General features: G+C 38.9%; 1 protein-coding gene across 1 annotated transcript in view; it reads left to right on the top strand.

Annotated features, from left to right (window-relative positions):
* The first annotated feature begins 7,638 nt into the window (after window positions 1-7,638).
* Window positions 7,639-24,473, top strand: part of LOC141129859 (protocadherin-9-like) — a 2,335,577-nt gene continuing 2,318,742 nt past the window's right edge. The window contains exon 1 of the mRNA XM_073617912.1: window positions 7,639-7,785. The gene's annotated coding sequence lies outside the window, so the exon portion shown is untranslated. The remainder of the gene's footprint in view (window positions 7,786-24,473) is intronic.

Raw genomic sequence — 24,473 nt, 5'->3', positions numbered from 1 at the left:
ATAACAAACATAAGAACTAATTTTTGAGAGAAACTGACCCATTGGTTTTGACCATAATTTGAGTATACTGTATATACTTGAGTATAAGCCGAGTTTTTCAGCACATTTTTTTGTGCTGAAAATGCCCCCTCGGCTTATACTCGAGTCCTCCTGGCGCTGTCCCCATCTGCAGCCTTATTATTTCCCGGCATTGTCCCCAACTGCAGCCTTATTATCTCCCAGCGCTGTCCCCAACTGCAGCCTTATTATTTCCTGGCGCTGTCCTTATCTGCAGCCTTATTATGTCCCGCCACTGTGATATATTCAGTCTACTCAGCGGCTGTGCAGTGTACCAAAGCCCCAACCTCCTCCATGATAGGCTGAACACTAACTCACTGCTGGGAAACTGAATCAGTGTTCCATCACGGAGCAGGACGAGGAGGAGGCGGGGCTTTGGTACACTGCACGGCCACTGAGTAGACTGAATATATCACAGTGTCAGGGAATAATAAGGCTGCAGATGGGGACAGCGCCAGGAGATCATAGCGCCAGCACAATGGCAGACGACGATCAGGTACTTGAGGGTGAGGCTAAGGCATGCAGATGGACACAGTGAGGGAGGCTGAGGCATGCAGATGGACACAGTGAGGGAGGCTGAGGCATGCAGATGGACACAGTGAGGGAGGCTGAGTCATGAAGATGGACACAGTAAGGGAAGCTGAGGCATGCAGATGGACACAGTGAGGGAGGCTGAGTGATGAAGATGGACACAGTGAGGGAAGCTGAGGCATGCAGATGGATACAGTGAGGGAGGCTGAATCATGCAGATGGACACAGTGAGGGAGGCTGAGGCATGCAGATGGACACAGTGAGGGAGGCTGAGTCATGAAGATGGACACAGTAAGGGAAGCTGAGGCATGCAGATGGACACAGTGAGGGAGGCTGAGTGATGAAGATGGACACAGTGAGGGAAGCTGAGGCATGCAGATGGATACAGTGAGGGAGGCTGAATCATGCAGATGGACACAGTGAGGGAGGCTGAGGCATGCAGATGGACACAGTGAGGGAGGCTGAGGCATGCATATGGACACAGTGAGGGAGGCTGAGGCACGCAGATGGACACAGTGAGGGAGGCTGAGGCATGCAAATGGACACAGTGAGGGAGGCTGAGGCATGCAAGTGGACACAGTGAGGGAGGCTGAGGCATGCAAGTGGACACAGTGAGGCTGCAAATGTTTATTGTTGACCGTCTTTTCCACTTACAGTAGCTGCTGCATTCTCACCCTAGGCTTATACTCGAGTCAATAAGTTTTACCAGTTTTTTGTGGTAAAAGTAGGTGCCTTGGCTTATATTCGGGTCGGCTTATACTCGAGTATATACGGTAATCTAAACGTAACTTTAAAAAACACATTGCTATTCTTCAGTTTGTTTGTTTTGCTTAAATGTCTACCATGTACACACATGTACAATTTGCAATATAGTTTATGCTCTGTACACCTAGATTGGATTTGAGAATGTATCTGTTCCATTTTCAGCTTTTCAGAAAACAAATAAAGATTTAAAGTTAAAAAAAAATAAAGTCTGGATCCACCAGGTGGACTGGCACCTGTCTCAGCCTCTCAGAGAGCCACAGAGAGCCTGGGATGGCCCACTTTGCTCCCCTCCACAGCTCAACGCTCCAATAAGTGCAGAGGGAGATGAGCAGAGAGCTGTGACTGACAGTCTACAGCTCTCTGCTCACAGAGTTCTGAAAACCGAGCAATCAGCAATGTTCGATCACTCGGTTTTCAGTGCAGAGGTGCCGGGGGACAGATGCAGCATCAGAGTGATGCTGCATCCACCTAGGTAAGTATAAATCTGAAATAAAAAGGAAACCCATACTTCTCTTTTATAATGCAGATTCATAATGGCTTTAATGGCTGCCATGGATGTCATTTACAATCTGCAAAAAGGCATTTTTAATGTATCAGGTGAATTTACCAAATCTTACTTTTTTTGTGGAATCATATATTTTAATATTAATATGAATATCAACAAACAAAGTTGTGTAATCTGCAGAGAATAACACAGTTAATGCATTGAAACAATCAGGACAAATCTCTATATGCAGACAAAACAAATATTTATGATTTGCCAAAAAAGATCACATTTTCAATTTCTCTAAATTCAGCTTTCACCAAAAGTGGTGCAGCAATCCAAACCTACAATCTGCTCCAAAAACCCTCTTAGTTAATCAGATAAATACTCAAATCCACCTAAGTTTTGGAAATAAAATAAAATAACATTTTCAGTTCAAAGAAAACCCACAGATATACAATATATTACATAAAGTGGAATTCCAGTGTTTTCCTAACTATTTACTTAAATCTGCACACACCACCAATCTAATTCCTATTCTAAAAAAAAAAAAATAAAGAAAAAAAATCACTGCACAAATATAACAAAGACAGTTAGCACATAGATTAATATACATAAACGTCAAATATAAATGAATAAATGAGTAGAGATTACGTGCTGATATAATTTATCCCCTTTTCAAGTTGAGGGGTAATTGGCATTTATATTTAAACACCAGTAAGATGGCATCTCCCCAGCTTCCCAAGGATGCTCGATTGGGTTTAAGGCAGGGCGAGGACTAAAAAAGTCCCTGCCTTTGCACATAAAGCATATAGGAGTCTTGGGTGTCACGTCATCTTCCAGCCGTCTTCCCATTGAGCTGAAAATCGGCATGTGTGTTGGATACATGCATTTGAGCTAGCACTGGCGGCAGTGCTCTATTTTGTAAGTTCAATATTATTATTTTATTTATTAAACCTTTAAAAACGGAGAGCATTAGATCTCGTGTTCTTCCTTTTTCTTCCCATATACATTGGGTGTTCCTGAGTGCCTGAGGACCTGTGTACCCTTCCTATGGGAAAAGAGGAGTGAGGATCTGCCAAAAGTCTGTTAGAGCTATTATCCCTGAGGGGAACATAACTTACTTTGACCTTCTGGTAATACAGGGGTCATCTCTTTGAGGTGAGCGGCTAGTTTGTATGGTGGTGGAACACAGAGCACTTCTAATATTTAGATCACAGTATCACAGTGGTGGTTGCATATACTCATTGGACTTTGATTTAAACTATTGTATAAATGTGAACTATCATATTTGTTGCACATTATAATTGTATTAGATGTGCATACCACTTTTTTTTATATTTTTGGTGTAGATGTTCAGTACAAGTAAGGTATTTCTGTTGCACTGCACTGTTTTCTATTTATTTAAGATCGCTGTACTAACATCAGAGCGCTTCAGTTTTTCAGTCATGTGTACTGGACTTAACACTGTGGAGGACACTTTCATCAACTGTTGGTGGTGGAAGATTATCCACTTTATTTTCATCTTGGCATGAACATTAAAGACTGTTTCTTATCAGATGGGAGAATCACATATTATATAATTGAAACTACTTTTTGGTGCTGCAAATGTATTATTAGTTAACTCCTATTTTAACCACCCTATGAATGGAAGATGTGTATATTTACCTATTCTGAGAGAGCTCTGGTTCGATCACCTGATTGGTTCCCAACAACAGCTTCAGGGAAGAGGAGAGACAGCCAGCAGTGGATACCCCTATGCAAGCCTATGTGTGATGTCACTGCACAAGCATTTTAGCCATTGTCGGCGATCTTTCCTCTCCCCTAAAGTCAGCCACTGGGGAGATCACATGACCAAACCGGAGTGCCCCTCAGAAGTATACACATCTTCCTTTCACAGAGTAGTAAGAAAAGGAGTTAAAATGGGGGTGGCAGCAGGGTTAAGCATAGTTAGTAATTGCCTGAACTTCCATTTTAAAGATATACTTTACATTACCTACTTGTTTTTTTTTTTTGTGTTTCCATTATTATCTTGGCTTCACTATTTTATGAATTTCAACCCAGACTAAATATGCAGCCAGGCTTGTCTGAAAAGTCTGAATCCTGTTCTGCTAATATTCAGGGATTTACTAAGTAGTGAAATGAGGATCAGGATGGCACTATTGTAGCCTGATTCTCTATAAACAATGTACACTCTAGGATATACATTATATACAATGATTTTGCAAAGTGAAAATAAACTTTGCAAAAGGAGCATTCACTTTATTAAAGCTGGCCATATATGGAATGAAATTCAGTTGCTTCAGCAGGGACTGGCTGAACTTCAATCAATGTATGGGCAGGGAGGCTGTACAGAAGCCGATCTACTGATCAACTTGCGTACAACCATGCTGTTGGATTTTTCTCACTCGATCAATGCTGATCTACAAAACTGATGAGTATATTCCAATGGTGGGAGAGTCTCCCTACTGTCAGAATACAATAGACCAGCGGGTAGGATTCCCCCATCTACGTTGAGTGTATGGATGGGGAAATCGAGTCAGTTTTTTTTATTCAACCCATTGGTTGAACAAAAATAATGGACTTATGTATAGGCTGTGAACAGTGAACAGTAATTACTCTTTTAGTACATCAAGTACATTATCTTGCAAAAAGATATAGAATAAAACACAGAGCTTTATGAGAATCCCATATGGATGTTCTATTCAAGCCATTTCACTTGGTGTAGAATATGCTGTTCAGTGATCATTAAAAGTTTACACATTTTCACCTATGTACATCACGCTAAATATTTCTGCTATTTAGTTTCACAGGTTGGACAATACCACTATTACTTTTTGCACATATTGTAAATTGTATATCTCTCTGCATGTCTGCTTTATAAATGTATATAGCAGTAGATAGCAAAAGAGAAAAGGAAGCTTCTGCTCCTCCTTTGCCATCTGCTGCTTCCACACGTTTGATGATAGTTGTGTTGTCAGATGTCGAGAAGAGAATTTGATTGTGGACATATGTTGCTTTTGATGTATAAAATGTAATCTCCTTTCACTGGGGTTGGGTGTTTTGCATTATTTCATCATCTGCTATCAAAGATCTGAATAGTGCTTACTACTGATAATTTGGAAATGGGGTCAGCATAAGGTGGGAGAGTCTCTGTTATGTAATGCCTTAAACTTACCAAAGTAATATTAGGTGAGAAAAGCAAAGCCATGACCTAATTTATCACACAGTAGGAAGTCACTATAATAACAATTCATTTAATTCTAATCTTTTGCAATACAAAACTACTCTGAAATCTAAATAAATAAAAAAAATACACACAGTAAATATTTTGTCTATTTTTTTCCAGTTTTACATGGGAGGAGAATGCTGATCATATGTTGGTGATTATATCCTGGTCATACTGTATGTTTTTACCCTCAGATTTTTTTCCAATCAACTATCTCCGGTGTAATTTTTGAGTGGCAGCTTTGGACTCCGCACCAACTAAAAGCAATATATAAATCAATATCATGGTATAGATATATATTCTTTCAATTGCCGTATACTTGTCTTGTTTTCGTTTTTTTGATGCAGAAGGCAGACACAGCTCAACAAGAAGAAGTTTCAGAAATTGTCCAGCAATAGAAACTTCATATTTCTAAGTCTTTTTTTTATGGCAAACTCATAACCCTCATTTTCACACTTCTCCCTCCTGCCATTCTGTTTCTTTGTATTTGCTGTTTCTTGATAGGGCATATATATATATATATATATATATATATATATATATATATATATATATATATATATACACTATGGGGTTTATTTACTATAGGCAAATCCACTTTGCACTACAAGTACACTGCAGGTGCACTTGGAAGTGCATTCGCTGTAGATCTGAGGGGGACATGCAAGAAAAATAAAAAACAGCGTTTTTGTTTGTGCATAATTGAATGATATAAATCGGCAGAGCTTCCCCTCATTTCAGATCTTCCCCTTAGATCTACAGCGACTGCACTTCCAAGTGCACTTGTAGTGCAAAGTGGATTTGCCTTTAGTAAATCAACCCCTATATTACTAAAAGTATTGGGTCGCCTGCCTTTACACGCACATGAACTTTAATAGCATCCCAGTCTTAGTCCGTAGGGTTCAATATTGAGTTTGCCCACCCTTTTCAGCTATAACAGCTTCAAATCTTCTGGGAAGGCTGTCCACAAGGTTTAGGAGTGTGTCTATGGAAATGTTTCACCATTCTTCCAGAAGCGCATTTGTGAGGTCAGGCACTGATGTGGACGAGAAGGTCTGGCTCACAGTCTCCACTCTAATTCATCCCAGAGGTGTTCTATTGGGTTGAGGTCAGGACTCTGTGCTGGCCAGTCAAGTTCCTTCACCCTAAACTCACTCATCCATGTCTTTATGGACCTTGCTTTATGCACTGGTCCAAATCATTTGGTGAAGGGGGGATTATGGTGTGGGGTTGTTTTTCAGGCATTGGGCTTGGCCCCTTAGTTCCATTGAAGGGAACGCTTAAGGCATCAGCTTACCAAGACCTTTTGGACAATTTCATGCTCCCAACTTTGTGGGAACAGTTTGGGGATGGCCCCTTTATGTTCCAACATGACTGTGCACCAGTGCACAAACAAGGACCATAAAAACATGGATGAGTGAGTTTGGGGTGGAGGAACTTGACTGGCCTAAACAGAGTCCTGACCTCAACCTGATAGAAGACCTTTGGGATGAATTAGAGTGGAGACTGTGAGACAGGCCTTCTTGTCCACATCAGTGCCTAACCTCACAAATGCGCTTCTGGAAGAATGATCAAATTCTAATACACTCCTAAAACTTGTGGACAGCCTTCCCAGGAGAGTTGAAACTGTTATAGTTGCAAAGGGTGGGCCAACTCAATTTTGAACCCTACGGGCTAAGACTGGGATGCTATTAAAGTTCATGTGGGTATAAAGGTGGGCATCCCAATACTTTTGGTAATAGTGTATATATATATATATATATATATATATATATATATATATATATATATATATATATATATATATATATAGCTAGTTTCTACATTAAAGGCAAACATGTGGAGCGACTGTCTCTTGTCGGAAAATGTGTCTGTAAGATGGCTTCTGATGTTGACTGTTGTGTGGTTTAAGTGAAAACAACTTTCCATTTCTACGTGCAGGTCTTAGTAATTGCTGGATCAGTCTAGTCTTTTCTTCTGAGTATAATTAGCTGGACCACAACTATCTCACTTTCTCATGTGTGGCTATAAATATACAACCTTTTGAATGGTACTACCTCTAAGTGATGGGACTAATGAATGAAAACCTAGCCCTATTATCTTTCTTCTGTCTGCTCTTCAGTTTAGAAATGCATTGTATTATCAATACCTTTTCAGTATTTATATCTATAATATCTACTTTGTAATCAAACCCAATCACCAGCATCTCCTTTTTTTAATACCAAATGTAAATTATTTAATAATGCTTAACAGTACTGGAGGAATCAACTCCTCTTTAGAAAATAAATCCTATAAACCTGACTATCTGAACACATCCCTTTTTTAATGATGCACTGGTCTAACTTAAAAATGATTATGCTATTTTTGCTGTGCAAAAGGTTTATTTTTAGCTATTTTTGAAAATCTCAAGTACAGGATGCATTTCATAATAGACTATTCCTGGGAATGAGAAAAAAGTAAAATTCACAGGTTTGAGATACACTTACAATTTGAATGAAACTTTGAATAACAGCATATTAGAAACATAGAATAAGGAAAGTATATATTACTCATCATCTTTAACTTGCAGGGTGGCACCACTGTACAATGCAACTGCCTCGCTTGTACGGCGACATTCTTGCACGCTCCCAACGACTATGGAAAAGTCATTTATAGAACCGATGTGGCTCCTTCACTAGCTGCAGACACCTTTTCGCCGACCCTCGTTTTTTCTGTTAGGGTAAGTTAACCATATTACTTTTATCTGTAGTTGTTTGAAGTTCCTATTTTAGAGTCACACTGGTAAAGACTTTCCAGGGCAGCTAGATTTACATGCATATGGAAGGCAATTGTACAGCTTAACAGAGGCAATCCAATTTGAAATCAGCTATCAGCTCCACCTTTACCTTATTTCGATTTTAATAAAAGTTTCCCTTTTATGTGATATGAAAGAAATTACACCATATGATTTCCAGAGTCATTTGTAGGGTTATTTTTTTTTAAGTCAACACTTCTGTATCATATAAAAATATTTTACATGATCAGTACTACAATGAAAACTATTTCTTACAAAAACCTAAACTGATATTCTTGATGAATACTGATTATATTGAGAGTATAGACTAAAATCACCACCCCGGTAGTTCTCATTGGCCAAATGCACACTACATTTTTGTCATATATTGAATATATTGCTTACAATTATCTTTGTAAATGTATATGTGAACACAGTTTAGTAAAATATTTATATATGATACACATATACTTTAAAATCATAAATGATTTTCATTACCATAAAATCAATCAATAATTCAAATCAATCTGTGAATTGCTTCCTTCATACAAAATCTAGACTTATGTTTTATGAGTCACATGTGTCCCTCTCACTCTGCTCTCCTTATTGGTTTAAGGATTTTAAAAAGAGAATTCAGTCTTAGCTTTTACACTTCTTTACACAATTACCATTTAAATACATTTAGGAACTGTTTCTCTGGGATTAAACATGGTAAATGTATTTTTCACTATTTTTGTAAGTTCCTGAATGTCATAATCCTTTTTGGGAATAAGGGAGATGTGACCTCGGTGGACATAAAGACAGAGTGTGGCCCTCAGTAGACTTGGGGGTTTATTTATGAAAGACAAATACACTTTGCACTGCAAGTTCACCCACAAGTGCACTTGCCCTAGCTCTGAGGGGAAGCTCTGAAATGAGGGGAAGCTCTGCTGATTTCTATCATCCAATCCTGTAAAAGCAAAAATGTTTTTTTCTTAATTTTCCTTGCATGTGATTGAGTATTCTTTGCAAAGTGAAGCTTTGCCTCATTTACTAAGCTCTGGAGCAAGTGCACTTTTAGTGCACAGTATCATTGCCTATAGTAAATCAACCCACTTAAAGATTTAGTCCCCTCAGTTCAAACCATTTTTTTTCTGAGTTTGACACGCCTGATTTTAGGCAGTAAAGGAAGCTTATTCATGTGGGAATAGACCAAAACAAGTCAAATGACCCTTAAAAAGATACCTTGTCCACACTGCTGCCTTCTTAAACAGAAGATATTTACATGATCTAACAAACTTTCATATAAATCCAACCCTTCTGTTTGGGTTAACGGGTGGACTACTTTATGTCCAAGTGACACACTGTCCACCTGAACCTACTGGATGGTAGCACAGATGCAGCCAAAATATAGAGCTATTTATCCAGCTTGTAATGCCACATGCATGTTATACATTTCGTTTTTTCTTCGCTTGGTGCAGTATAGTAAGCTAACAGGGCTTTGGAAATGACACTTTCTCTTTCAGCTTAATTTTCCCAATCTTTGTCTAACAAAATTATCATTCATTCAGTGATATCAACAAAATATTATTTTATGATTTTCAGTTGGGAATTTTAAACCAGTTTTTAATTGCAGTGAAGACCTGTGCCACTCCTATTCCTTAGGCTATTTTAAAGTTTTGTCTTCTTAAAGAAAGTCTTCTTATTCTTTCTATGACAGCCACTCTTAGCTTGTTTGACAGATAAAAATATAAATTTTGGAATACAGTGACATGTCACTGACATCACTGACTCCTGCAGTGAAAATAGTGTAGCAGACATCAGGAAAAGTAAGGTTGCAGTGTAATTCGTAAGGTATGATTACAAAATTGATGGCTCCTAAGATGAAATTCTCTCACCTCTAGGTAGGAATGCCCATTTACTATAACATCCCAGAAAATTTCAGATTCCTTTAGTGCACACTACTTTTTTTCATCTGAATAACAGTGACAGGTACTGCCATATAGGAAGGTGGCTGCCTGCAGAGAGCCATGTGAACTTTTCAGATAACTGCACTTTCTACACTTGGATATTGTAGCTTAAAGGGTGAATATACTGTACTGTTTCATGAGTGCAACATTGTTTTTTCTTTTTTTACTGTAGTTTATTTTGTATTGTTTATCAATTTGTGTTTTGAATTATTTATTACTTTATTGCCACAATATCTTTAATTAGCAATGGTTCAAGAATAGGATACACTCTTCAATATTCCTAATTCTTGTGGAATTAACCTGAATTGTCATTCCAATGCCCAACATGCCTCCCAGGAGGACATAGCTGTACACTAGGCTTCACTCTATAGGGAGGAAGAGGATGTTGCTGCATATTGAAGAGAAAATGCAAGAAGGCGTGGCCTTACAGCGAAGATAACTGTGAACCTCTAACAGAGTAGTGTTGTGTGTTCTACCTGTAGCAATTATATACAGTGCAAATCATTGTAGAAACCTTTGAGAATCCAAGAAGTCAGTGTGGGTAATCAATAGACATCAATAGACATCTTGCAGATACTAATCATTGGCATGATTAGCTGGGACAATAATTCTGCTTATTTCTGAGGTTAAAGCTCAACACCATCAAGAACTGAAGGTCCTGAAAGTATAATGTCACAATTGATTATTATTGATCACTTTGAACTTGGTAATTCTATGTTGAAGCTCTGACAAGACCACACATGCATAGGGGGTACAGGATGATATTCTGTGACTTTCCTTTTTAGATATAAGTTTGAGCACTAAGTCGCAATGTCCAATGTATTGTGCTGCTTGACTTTGCATAGAGTTATTTCCATTTTATGAGGCATTCCCATCAAACCACTGCTGCAGTGTTGTTTTTTTCCTCTGGTTTACTAAATGCCACATATTCCAGAGATTTATAAATTCTGTATTGAAGTATTTCAAACAGTCCTAGGACAGATTTATGATCAGATACATGTTCTTGCCAAACAATCCCTAGTTTATGATGCTCGTTATTTAAATGCTTCATACCTATTTAGCCATTTATCCTTTTTACCATCACCTGCATCCCTTTTCACAACTAAAATGGTAGTTTGCTGACTCAATATAATTTTCATAATTTTTATCCTTTGGTATCTTACATCAAAAGACACAAGGTAAAGTTAAGGCTCATTAAGTAATAAATAAGCTGTCAAACTTCCAAGGTGATGGAGTGACACTCAGCACAGCATTGTTGTCACACATCCTTGTTGAAAGAGACTTGCTGCAGGTTGTGTAATATTTTCTGTCTGAAAAATACTATTATCTCTGAACATTAGTTAACTGGGAATGGAGAAGAACACATTGGTTCATGAATGTCTAAAGATGGCTTAAATTAATAAACTTATTTTATTAAAAATAATGCATTCTTACCCATATACTGTACATAGAAGTATACCTATAAGTACCAAAATTCAGATGTAGTACTATGCAGCCTATCATGACCCTTTCTGAACATTTTTCTGCCTACTACAGTGCCATCTTGTGTGCCCCCTCTCATAATGTTGTAAAATCTAATGACACTATCACTTCCATTATTATGTTTATAGTACAGTAATGCTCATATAGTGTTAGCCCGCCTAATAACATCAATTTCTTTAGTTCTTTATCTTCCAATAGCAGAAATCTTCCAATAGCAGAAATCCTGCATGAAATCATCTTGCATGAAATCCTAATCCCCACCTCTTTGGTGTGTCCCTAGCTGCAAGACATTTTACAGCAATTATTTCCTCAACAAAAATGTATTGTGGATTGGAATAGTTCTCTCTAAATATACAGTAAGTTTTTATGAACTGGTCAATCTGCATTCACATGTACATTCTTAATATTGTGAAGTGGATCTCACTTATACCGGTGGTGACCTTAGGCACACTTTATTAGTGTAGGTGACACCTTTACCCCTCTACTCTCATAGTAATTGTAAAAGCAAACTTTTTTTTATTGTGGATAGAGAGTGTGGAAGGGTTATACCCATCTGCCAAAGTTTTATTGCACTATGTATACACATTGGGGAGATTCACTGCTGTATTTGTTCTGGTGCCCATTGTCACTATGATAGAAAGTGAGTGGAAATCCTAAATATTGAAGTTGTCCTGAAAGCAAGGAATGAGGGAAAATTTTCAGTTGTTGATTAATGGTCTGGTGACATACAGTATGTCTAAGATTTAAGGAGGTTTCTTCTCACTTACTGTTGCATCATCAAGATCATGAGTGAAGGGAAATTTTTCTAACAGGACACAGACAGATAAACATATCATAATAAATATTTCAGCCTTTACCTACTTTATTCAAAATCAAGTAGATGTATGTTTTCTTCTGCTGTGATAAGCACCTTGTATTGCCTTATTGTATGATTCAGTCCATAATCAGCCTGATATTCATACATCATAATTGTGAGCATCCCTGCTTTTATAGAGCACTCAAAGCCTTCCTTAAGTGCTAAATTCTTTCAATAGCTTAAGGTGGACATCTTAGTAACTTTGCAAGTCTGTATGATCTAGTTCCTAACTTGTCACAACATGCTATATAGAGTTTTTTTTTTTTTTTTTAAGAAATCTTTCCCTTTCATTACCAAACACCAGCTAGGAGGAGATAAGTCTGCTGAAGGCAGGAGAAAGCATTTTCTCAATCTCCTCTCCCACAGTGAGCAGAGTCCAACATGGTATATTTGGTATACAAGGTTAAAAGATGCAGGAGGGGGCCTCTCCATATCAGGCATTTTTTGAACAAACGTTGCAAAGACACTAGAATTTACATAATTGTGTTATCGCTATCATCTAGGAAGTAAATGCTGACCCTGTAAAGTGTCTAAAAAATGTACATGAGCTTCTTTTTGGGAAGATTACAAGCGTATTTCTGCTTTTTACATTAATGACTTTTTGACCTATACAAAATTGCAGCAAAATCACGGCAAAAATGTGGCAAAAACGCGGTACAAATTGTGGCAAAAACACGTGACTTTCCGCATGAAAAAGATTCGCTGAGGTGTGAATGCAGTCTCACACTTACGCATAACATAGGAAACACATACCCAGTGTCTCTGCGCCCCTCCTTCCCTGATGGAAGAGGTGGGGATAATAGTGGCACATGGAGCAAAATGTATATAATGATTGTGACATGTGCAAATATAGTTATGGTACACTGAAGCAAACTGAAGAGTTTACAATCAGTGTACAAATAAGGGTCTAATTGCGGCAAAGAAAAAAAATGTCCTTGTGTAGGTGGTGTCAGTGGAAGAAAAAATGTGCCATGTTGCTAAGAAGAACAATGGTGCTGCTGCATCACTGGTGTCAGGACTGTCAGTGCGATGACAGGGGAAGAGGTGTGAGTTTTCAAGGGTGCCTAGAACTAAAAGGATGAGGGGGGTCTGAGAGAAGAAGGTGGGCTTCTAAGGGCTCCTTTAGATGTGCAACTAGCATTGCTGATTGCCTGAAAAATGATCCATATCAGATAAATTTTCAGAGGGTGTTTGATAGGTAGTGAGGAGGCAATGTACCACCTCTTTGGTGTGTGCGTTTAAACCCACTGTGTTGCAGCTGTATGCATTGCGCACAGTTGCAGTGTGGACCTGTTCCACGCAATTTTTGATGTGGCCATGAAGCAAAGCATTGGGATATGGCATGTGTACAGCACTGAGCAGCTGCTTTCCTTGTTCAAAAGGGTGATCGGGGGGCAAGGGTCTCATCTGCTTGCTTTTACCAACCGCCATTCCCCAATGTGGACAAACCATAAGCTGATCTGCAATAGCATACAATGCATGCAGTTTTGGTGCAGTTGTGTGCCTGTCAAATGCCCTCTGATAAAACGATCCATTGTAAATCGCAGAACAAGAGAACAAAGGCTAAGGGGGTCGGGAGGAGAGACGAGGTCTGGGGAATCTGAGGAGGTCAGAGGAGGACTAGGGGGTCTGAGGAAGAGAAAGGAGGTTTCAGAGGGCCTGAGGAGGAGAAGGGAGGTCTGGGGCTGAGTTACCCAACCCTTCTCCCTTTTACTCAGATAACACACAGTGCCTGTCCAGAATCAAGAGGCAGTTTCTCCTCCCCCTCTCCAGTCATTGGATATGTCACATGATTAGGGGAGAGAGGAATAAAGGCAGTGAGCTCTCACTGCTCAGTAGTGCCATGCTGACACTAAGGTGAGTTTTCAGTCTCATGGTTGGCTCTCTATTGCCCCGCCTGCAGGCTGGTGGGAGGAAAAAACAGAATCATCTATTTAGCAGCAGCTGGCAGCTCCTCCCTTTGACAGGAGTGACACTGCAATAACTCCTGTCAGTGAGGAATGGCACCAGCAGCTACTTCACCAGGGCCCCCACTAAATATGGTGCCTGGGGCATGTGCCCACTCACCCCCTCCCCAGCCCTGCACATACTTAAAGTAGATGTAAAACCTAACATTTTGTTTGCTCAAACACTGTTGTCATAAACAATTATTTTAATACTTGTTTTCACATGTTTTCTCTTATTTTGTTTTCTGTACTGAAATTGATTTCCTGTAGTTTTTTTGCAGCCACCTTCTATCTACATACACTCCAATGATAGCTGCATGGCCCTTTTCAAAGTAGGTCTCTTGATTGTGACAACAATAATGTATGTTAAATCTAGTAAGGGTAACCATGCAGGGGCACGAATGGAGAGACAGAGACAGTGAGTTGTTACCCTATAGAAGGAAGTGAAGGAGGCTCACTAGGTAATATTTTGGTGAATGCTACATAAAAAAAATAAAATTATTTTTGAAATTATATTAACAGGTTGATGCTTACATGATAGTTTAGTGTTTGGGTTTACATACACACAGCATGAAAAATATATCTAATATTAGGTCTTGCTATAGCCACTTTAAGTGCTATTTCCTTTGTTAGAGGCTGTTCAAAAATGTGCTTGTTTTTTTACAATATTTAAAGTTCTATGAATAAGTTGATATTCATGAATTCTACATCAAACGATTCATTAGCTCATAAATTACAGATCAATTTGCTTATCTTTACTGAAAAGTACAGTTTAAGTAATCCATATATAAATGCAGTATGGTTGTTTTGTGTTAACGAGAAAAAAATAGAAGAATGATCCCATTTTACTCTGACTAGTACAGTTACAAGGCCCATTTTGCAGCAAGAGCATTATTTTTTTTTTTTTGTCATGCATATTTTACTCCCCCTACAGCAGCTATCTTTCAGTCATTGCTCTTAACGTGAGAACCATTCCCCAAACATCTTATTATTTGTCAGTTTATCTTCCGGCTTTTCTCCTGCTTTCCCATTATTTTTCTATGCTCTTACATCTATCACAGTTTCATAGCAAACAGAATTCTGTTTTCAATGTCATTTGCAAATATACCTTATATTTAACCGATATAGTATACAAATGTAAAAATCCTTGTTTTTTTAGCTGTGTTGCCTGCATTTTGTGCCATTGTAGAACTACTTTATACATCTCGAATGTATTGTGCTCATGCAGTAAAGTTTTTTTTTCTGCCTTTGGTAACGTGTAAAAATAAAGATCTATAAAACAAAAGATGAGCACACACAGTCTGTTTTCTGCCCAGCTAGAGAATCACTCTAAAGATTAGACAAGAACTGGGCCAAGCAGAACTTCCACAGAGGGCAATAATGTGTTCTTCTCATCAGCTATACAACACAGCACAAAAGGATTTTCAAGTTTATTTAAAATATTTTTTGCAACAGGTGTTGATTCTTTCCTTACTTTCAAGAAAAGGGAAGGAAAGTAACCAATACTATACTAATTACATGAAAATCGTTTGTTCTGTTTGTATGAGAAAAATGTTTGTGCCTGTCCCTTCGGATATTTGTTGCATGAACTGTTGCGATTAGCTCTTAAAAGCTGTGTACTAATGATCAGATTATCAGACGATCGCTCCGAAAGCGGTATTTTTCATCTGATTTTCGCATCGTATGTACTAGGTTTTAGTTCCACTTGCACAGCTACACAGTTACAGCTGAATCTCATAGATGGGTATGGCAGGTCCAACCAGGTGTGTCTGGCTTAATACTCATGCATGACCACTCTTACATTCACCATTTAAAATGTTACAGCTCTTTTAGTGATATATTATCTTGTTTAGACATGTAGCATTAGCTTGAATATAATGATTAAATTGTTCCTGTCAGTCTGTGAAAAAAAAAAAGATGGCCTCCTCCAATAGAAGAGCTATTATTCTAACCTCTCTGGAAATCCATATTTCACAGTTCTATCTTTCAACCCCTATGTCAACACCTATGTCACTGCTGTGCCCTTTAATGATGTACAGTAGGTGTTGGAGGATGGAACCAAAGCACAGTGGTGACACAGGCATCCAACACACCCAGAAGTGTAGGAGAAACCTTAAAATGTAAAATTTGGTGCTGGGAGGATGCTGGTATGTGGAGAGACATTTTGGCTACTCACTAGTGGTGGCCCGTGCATTGTGTGCGCACGAACGCCACCCCCCCTAACACCACCAACGCCCTCCTTATCAATGTGCCTGGCCCCTTTCAGGAGGCAGGGTGCATGAATTCCAATGGTGGGGATGGGGGGGTGTTTTTTGAAGCACCTGATTAGAGCCTTCAAAATAGTCTGGGCTCGGGACGCAGAGCATTGCGTCCACAGCCCACCCAGTTGTGTTACAATAGTGAACGCATAACCTCTGTTGCAACACTGATCCTCCTCCCGGCCCATCGGGAAGTGGGTCTGATACCTGTCACATGCTTGGCTGAAAGAACACATGATTCTATTGGACGCCTAGGAGGAGGAGAGGAGACGCATGGCAGAAGTCATTGTGATCTCAGAAGAGAAGAGGACACAGGAGATGCTGCCAGATGCCCGCCACAGCCTGATCCCCTGCTCAATGTGCCCGCCGATCCCCGCCGTTGTGTGCCCGCCGATCCCCACTGATGTGAGCCCACCGATCCCCAATGCTGTGTGCCCGCCGATTCCCGATGTGCCCGCCGATCTCCACAGCCAATGGGGTAAGTGCAGGTGGACTGGCAGACAGCGGAGGGGGGCTTTGAGATGCCATAGGGTGTGGTTGTTTGCCACCCCCAAACAAAAAACTACCAGCTGCCACTGCTACTCACATAACTTTGGAGTACCAGCATCAAGACCCCCTGGCTAGCACTGCTCCTTCTGTCACCATTCAATGACAAATCTAAAGACCAAGCCTGTGTTTTTTTCATCCTTGTGGGATGGATATCTAAACCTTTCATTCATGTCTTGTTTACAATGAGCGTCCTGCAACATGCTAAAGCTTCAATATGCCTAAACATTAATTTATGCTTTTACAATAGTAACTCACACGCAGGTTAAGAATTAACAGCTTTACAGCCAGACAGAAAAATTATTTTTGCTTTGGTAATTAATGTTAGGTTAGGAGAAGTCTAGTTTAATCTCTGAATATTCCATGTAAATCAATAGCAAATTAAACATGTGAATTTTTTGTATATGTTTCAGTTAAGGCCTAATTAAGATGCTAATCTAATGGTAAAATGAGTTAAAAATGATGAAAAGATCAAGATCCATAGGTAACAAATACCACTGTAAACTCCAATGTGTGTCCACCTAATATTTAATAAGTAGCTATTAATGGACAGTCTTTTTAAAGCCAGAATGACTTGGAATGATCTGTATTGCATATGTACAATGGTCCAGCTTGACACACTGTAAGTATGCATATCTCATACCTGATGGGCCACTGAAAATCACTGCAGTAGCCAGGAGCAGTAGCCAGTGCAGTAGCCAGTGCTGATATATGGATAGCCACAATATCCACTCGACCATCAGGCATCATCTCGATGTTGCTTTTTAGGGTCAACAGTTGGCTTTCTTGTAAATCCTAGTGGCCGTGGCTTTCTCAGGATCTCCTGTCCCATTGGGAGACCACTTCTGCCGGCTAACAAAAGAGGTAATCCAAGACTGGAATGGCTCTGACCACCTCTATGGTATAGGAAGCCAGAAGAGATGAGCATTCATCACTTACGGTCTCCCCAAATGTAAATAGTGCCATTTTTAAAAAAGAGAGGATAAAAGCATTATATACAAAATATTGATGTCCAAAGCACAAGGGGCAATATTTTTACTGTAACATTGCATTTCCACGCCTTTATTTCAACATGTTTCGCCAGATGGCTGTCATGGTTATGCAGTAATCTTTCTCTGTCAGCTTACCTTCTCCTCATGTGTTCAGACTAAGAGGCCAGACACTCACTTCTGACTGGTTTTATAACCTCTCCTCTAAGCATGGGCCCACCCCAGGCCCTATCGGGGAGCCCTGTGTTGGCCTGTGCACAGCAAGCCAGCAGTGCTGATCGACCATTGTGTGGTAGCTTTCGCGTGAACTTGCTGTGTTTCCTACATCTGATTCCAGTTACCAACTTTGGCCTGTTCTCGACTATTCCTATCTGCTCGTGACCCTGACCTTTGGCGTGTCCCTGACTATTCCTGTTTGCCTGTGACCCTGAACCTTGGCGTGAACTCTTTTGTCCTTGTCTGCTTGTGGCCCCGACCTTGGCTTATTCCCTTACTATCCCTATCCTACTGTTGCCTACTGTGGGTGTGAGCTGGGGGACCCTGGGGGTCACGACCTGGAGCCTGGAACCTGCAGCTCAGTCCATCCTTACCACTAGAGGCTCTGGTGAACACCTGCTGGCTCTTAGACTCCGCGCCCCAGGGAATCTTATGCTCTAACCCCAGTGGGACCTGTGCTGGTGTTCCAGCGGCCCTGCCTTTCTTACCACCCTGACTTCTATCCGCAGCAGTCAGCCGTAGGGTCCACTACCTTGTGGTGCACTCCTGATCCCAATGGTGTGCATCTGTCACCTAGCCTCAAGGTGACCTGACAATGGCTTCTTCAGGAAATGGCATGGTGTCATGATTACTGAAAAAAAAGGAACATATGTCAAAAACTTTTTACAGAAACTATCTTGTATATAGAAATATCCTTAGTACATACACATAAAGTAGAACTTTATCTTTAATTAAATAATCCAATGTATAAATAAAAATGTATTCTTTTAATAATTGTTCTTGGTCCATGAATATGTACAGATTGCACCTATAAAGTCTTATATCTCTTCCCTCTCCCTACTGTATGGATAGTAACATTTATGTTGTTTGTCATCGTTACACGGGTGTGTGCAATTTTAAAGTGTGACATGTTTGGTATCTAGACACTCAATGTAAAATCATCTTTGCAATTTTACCAAACTGTTGGGTATTGTATTTAGTTTTTGTGCATTACAATTAAAAAAAAAGTGTCTTTTTCCCAAAAAAATGCATTTGAAAAACCGCTGCACAAATACCATGTGACATAAAGAATTGCAATGCCCACCAATTTATTCTCTAGGACCTCTGCTTTAAAATATATATATATAATGTTTGGGGGTTCTAAGAATGTTTTTAGCAAAAAATACTGATTGCTACATGTAAACAGAAAGTGCCAGAAAAGGCCTGGTATTAAAGTGGATATTCTAGGTCCTGGTGGGGTTGTGTGCAAGTGGCCTCCCCTCTGCACACTTGCCACAGGGGATTGCTGATTTGGCACTGCTGGAATGAATAGAATGCATTTTTTTCATTAAATACAAGGCATTCTCTGATTGGACTAGGTAGTGATTGTAACGTTGCCACCCTCCTCTTCAGCTCGTCCAATTGTGTAAAACTACATGAATGTAAGTATGCAATACAGATCATTTTTTTTCAGAATGCAAAAATGACAGCATTTTAGGGCTTTGATTTAAAAAGAATAAAAGCAATAATGAAACATTTAACACTGTAACAACAGGTAGCAGAGGCACAGAAACTTTACAGACCATTGCCTTTGAGGGTTGTATTATGACTCCTTAATGCTATCTCCAGTTAACGTATATGAAAAAAAAGTTTAACAGTCACCCACTTTCTAAGATTATATGTTTTGTAACATAGCCAACAAAAAATATATACTTTAATAAAATATAATCAAAAATTAAAAAATCTAATCCAAAAAATCAAATCACTTTAAAGCAGTGGTAGCCAATTTGCTTGATATAGTGGGTCTCAAGTGTGCCATCTGACATCACCAGTGGACTGCACATAATATCCATGCTCCCAACAGGCTCTTTAAAATTACTTCACAACTTTTGTTATTTATCTCTAAAAGATTAATTGTAAATGATCATAGAAAAATATAATTACCAAAACACAGACTACAGTCAGCTGGTACCCGTAAGACCACAAAACGAGTGCCAAATGGCTACAGGTTAAGCTCAAGGAAATTAAAAATGTGTTTGCTTGTTTCTTCACTACATTTAATTGATATTATCATTTAAAAACACACAATGAAATATTATAAAAAGTGTGCATAAGGTAAATACCTATTTAAATGTTAAATGAACAGTAAATATATTTAAAAATATCTGTGCATCACATGTAAAAAAAATGACAGCTGAGGAAGAAAGAAGAAAGGGATGTGGTTTTAAAAGAAGGTGTTTTCTAAGAGGAAGTAAAGGAAGCTATTTCAAAACTTAATGTACCAAGCGTCAAGCTCCTGGGACTTCATGGCAGTGTGCAATGGGTCATTAGTTCCTACTTCTCCCCAGGACCAGAAGCTAAAATTATAATTACTGGTATTATTTACAAATGTCAAGGGGGAGCTTGTTAATGCAGGAGGGTAACCCAATAGGGGATCCTTTACTAAAATGTTCAAGACTTTCCTAAAGGTTTCCAGTACATTGTTGACAGGTTTTGTCATGTGCACAGTATGCAGGTCATATTACAGATTAAGATGTTTAGGGTGGTACGTGAAATACTGTAGCTCAGAAAGAAATGCTTTGTTTTAAGCTGACCAACATGATTCAGTTTTTTAATTTCAGTCAGCAGGTTGAACAAAAAAAAACTGACCCCATTCCCCCATCTACATATTCAATGTGGATGCAGAAATTCTCCCTGCTGTGTTCTGACAGCAGGAATACACACATCAGCAGTGCAGCCTATTGCCTGTGGTGCTGATCAAATAAAAATGTATTGATAGGGCGGTTGATCACTGCTGAACCGGGCAAATTTTAATCCATCCATGACCAGCTTTAGTCTCCTATCTGAACAGCCCTGCCCTTCCTTCTTTGAACCTGATTTAGATGTAGTAGACATTTAAAGTGTGTGACAACACTTTTTACAATAAATATGCTCACAAAGATGACCTGTTTGATATATATAAAATGGACATATGCCTCTAAATGAAGGAATCTTATGGTTCACACTATTAAAATTTAAACAAAGCTATTACTTCTTCTTTGAGATAGTAAATCACACCCTGTCTGTTCCTATAGATGTAGAAGTAGGCTGTGATATGTGGCATAGTGACATTGAGATCACACAATCGCAACCTGTGAACATTGATAATTCACCAACAAATATCAGTGCTCAAGCTGCTAGCAAATTTAAGGCAACTTTTGCAGCTCATTAGCGTCTTAGCTCCTAATCTAAATCAGAATGTGCCTTTGTTTATTTTCCATGTCTATTTTAAAGAAGATCATTTAGAAATTTTCCTTGTACGGGATATTAGCTCGTCCTGTCTTATAAAGCCAGGAAAACCTATTTTCTGCTTTTTTCTATGAAAAATGAGGACTTGAATAAGCTGAGCAGGTACGGGCTTGAGATAAGGAAGATGTGAAGGTGAAAAAGACAAAACGAGGCATGATAAGTAAAAAACGTGAAAGAGATTATGGATGGGTTTTGATGACAAATAGATGGAAAGTATGTTGAAATGCATTTTTTTTTCATGACCCCGGTTTTTATTTTTCTGTTTTGGTGTGTCAGGCTAGTCCAGATTGCAAAAAAAATCAGATGGCAGATAATGTTAAAGTATAAAATACAGATGACAACCAGCAGTGCTGGAGAGAGAATTTGTTATCAAATATTTTGCACATGGGATCATTTTATAGTCTGGTTTAAGCACAAGTATTGAAGCCTGTAGAGACTCAGCATTTAGTGCAGTGATTTTCTTAACTCATAGCAGAACTATAATCCATGTACAAAATCACAGCTGTATACTTAACATCAAGAAAGAATTTGTGGCATTAACATTAACACTTTTTTACTTTACCCCAGCCTACAGAGAGAACAGTCATCTTTCTTTTAAAATATATAAACTATTCATGTTTGGTGATATCATCAAAAATTCTATCTAACTGAAAATCATTTAGATGTAGAGAGATAAATAAATAGCTGACTAAAATTAACAGTGTAAAAGGTGTCAATACCTAACAGGAGGAAATTAATTTGTCACGACATGCTTACTTTAGGGCTGGGTTCACACTAAAGAACACAGTGTCTCACAGCAGGGGTCCGGTGTGTCTCCATTCACCGTTTCAGGTCTGATTTCAGCCCACATTTTTGGCTGAATTCGGACCTGAAATGGACCAAAAGATGCGTTCCTGTGCAAATCGCAGCAGAACTGCTGCGTAGATATGTGAACCGGCTCCATAGAGAGCTGGTCACAATCTCCTGCTATTGCGAATTGGATACGGGGAACCTGCATCAAATTCACTCTAGTGTGAACCCAGCCTAAATGAAACTTTTACTTTGACAAATAAATAGAATGCCCTTAATGACTTTCCTTTGAAACTGTTACTTGCCTGACTGTCATGATCATCCACTGACTTCATAGCTACTCATAACTACTCACCCACAACAGATTTTCCTATCAAGACTGATTTCACTGGCTGTATGCTTGTTCTGAATCATTGACATTGAAGATCAATGAATTCTTGTATGGATTATTTTAAATGAAGTGTGGAAACAAATATTATCAGCCCCCCTCCCCCCACCCGTTTTTGCCCCTATCTCTGATTCCGTTCCTTTTGGCAGGATTGCTATAGACTGGAAATCTAGATGTGGGAAGTGAGAAAATGCAGAGTAGAAGTGTACATTTCAGGAATGTTAAATGTGAATGTAAAATGTTAATGTTACGTGTTAACTGTAATGTGTTATGTAAATATGTATTGTACATGGTTGTATTTTTATATGCTGAGTCTTTGAACATTGAACTTCTCTTTTGTTGTGGTTTGTAAATTTTGTTTCTTTAAAAAAAATAAGAAAAGAAGTTGAAAAAAAAAATGTTTAGATGCATAAAAGGTATTATTTAGCACAGTTTAATGTGACAAAACAATTAGTAATATAGGTATTTATAACATATTTTTTAAAAGGAAGCAACCTGCCCATTACTGCTACTGATTACTGACTTACATTGACGAAGTTATTAACAGGTGGGGTTTAGGAGTAAGAAGAGAACTTGTACCTCCAGTGATATGACGATTACATTGCAGTTACACAGTGCAAATAATGGACCTTGGTCTAGGTAAGCCAGTAGATACAGTATTGAATGTCTACTGTAAATACTATATCATTCACAACTGATCTCTTATGCAGACTGAACTGCCTGTTACTAAGTTTGCTTTTACCCTACATTCACACTTATGTGGTTTTTTTTTGGTGCATTTTGCAGAGACCCAACTACAGTCCATTTAACATGGTTTCTTAAGGTTGTAATTCATAATTGTGCGCTTTGTGGTGCTGTGTTTTTTGAAATGGATCAGGGACTTTTCCCCGCAGCAGATTGCATTTTTGCGTGTAATATACTTTAATTAATTTTCACCAACCATGAAATCAGACCGAGACAGAAGTACAGTTAAATCACACTTGTTTAATAATAAAAGTAAAAAGAACAAACGTAGTCAAAACATAGCCAAAGTTCAGTAACCGAAACGGATAGTCAGCCAAGCCAGAAGTCAGGGATCAATGTAGTGGGACAGCAAGCAGGATCTGGAGCCAGAAGGGATGTCAGCAAAGCCAGTCTTTAAACAGGAATGCTGGAGATGTTTCTTGAGATGTTGACCAAGGTGAAGGCAGAGCTCCTCTGGACTGGATGGCTTAAGTAGGCAGGACTGATGAACAGGATCATCAACAGCTGAGTAACTGTGGAGACACATGGGAGCTGGCAATTAGCCATCAGCTGAGCGGCCAGCTCAGAGAAGGAAGGGCTGAGCCCAGCCCTGACAGTGGGGTCCTCCCAAATCCATACCAAACCTTTATCCGAGCATGCAGCCTGGCAGATCAGGAAAGGGGGGAGAGCGAGTGCCCCCCCCTCCTGAACCATACCTTTCAATTAGAGATGCAAGATTAATCATTAAGGATCGAGATCGCAATTTTTGCCCCATCTTGATCTTAACAAAGCATTTTCACGATTCTATGCAGAGACTTCTCTGATCAAGCCAACAGCTATCAAAAAACAAAAAAACATGCAGTCTGCCAAGTTTCAAAACATTCCTCAGCCGCTAAGCTAACTATAAACATTGCAACATTGTATTCTTTAGATCAAAGGAATGAACTTCAGTCTGTAGATGAGGGAAGTTTAACTACTTAAAGACTAAACCTTTTTCTAAAACTTGTTTGTTTCAAGTTAAAATCATTATTTTTTGCTAGAAAATTACTTATAACCCCCAAACATTATATTTTTTTTTTAGCAGAGAACCTAGAGAATAAAATGGTGGTTTTTGCAATATTTTATGTCACACTGTATTTGTGCAGCGGTCTTTCAAATGCAATTTTTTGGGAAAAAAATACACTTTAATGAATTTAAAAAAAATAAACATTTACCACATCAATAC

The sequence above is a fragment of the Aquarana catesbeiana genome, linkage group LG02, assembly GCF_042186555.1.
Source record: "Aquarana catesbeiana isolate 2022-GZ linkage group LG02, ASM4218655v1, whole genome shotgun sequence".
In the NCBI taxonomy this organism is placed as follows: domain Eukaryota; kingdom Metazoa; phylum Chordata; class Amphibia; order Anura; family Ranidae; genus Aquarana; species Aquarana catesbeiana.
Note: the sequence above shows the minus strand (reverse complement) of the source record. Positions and strands in the feature narration are given on the sequence as shown.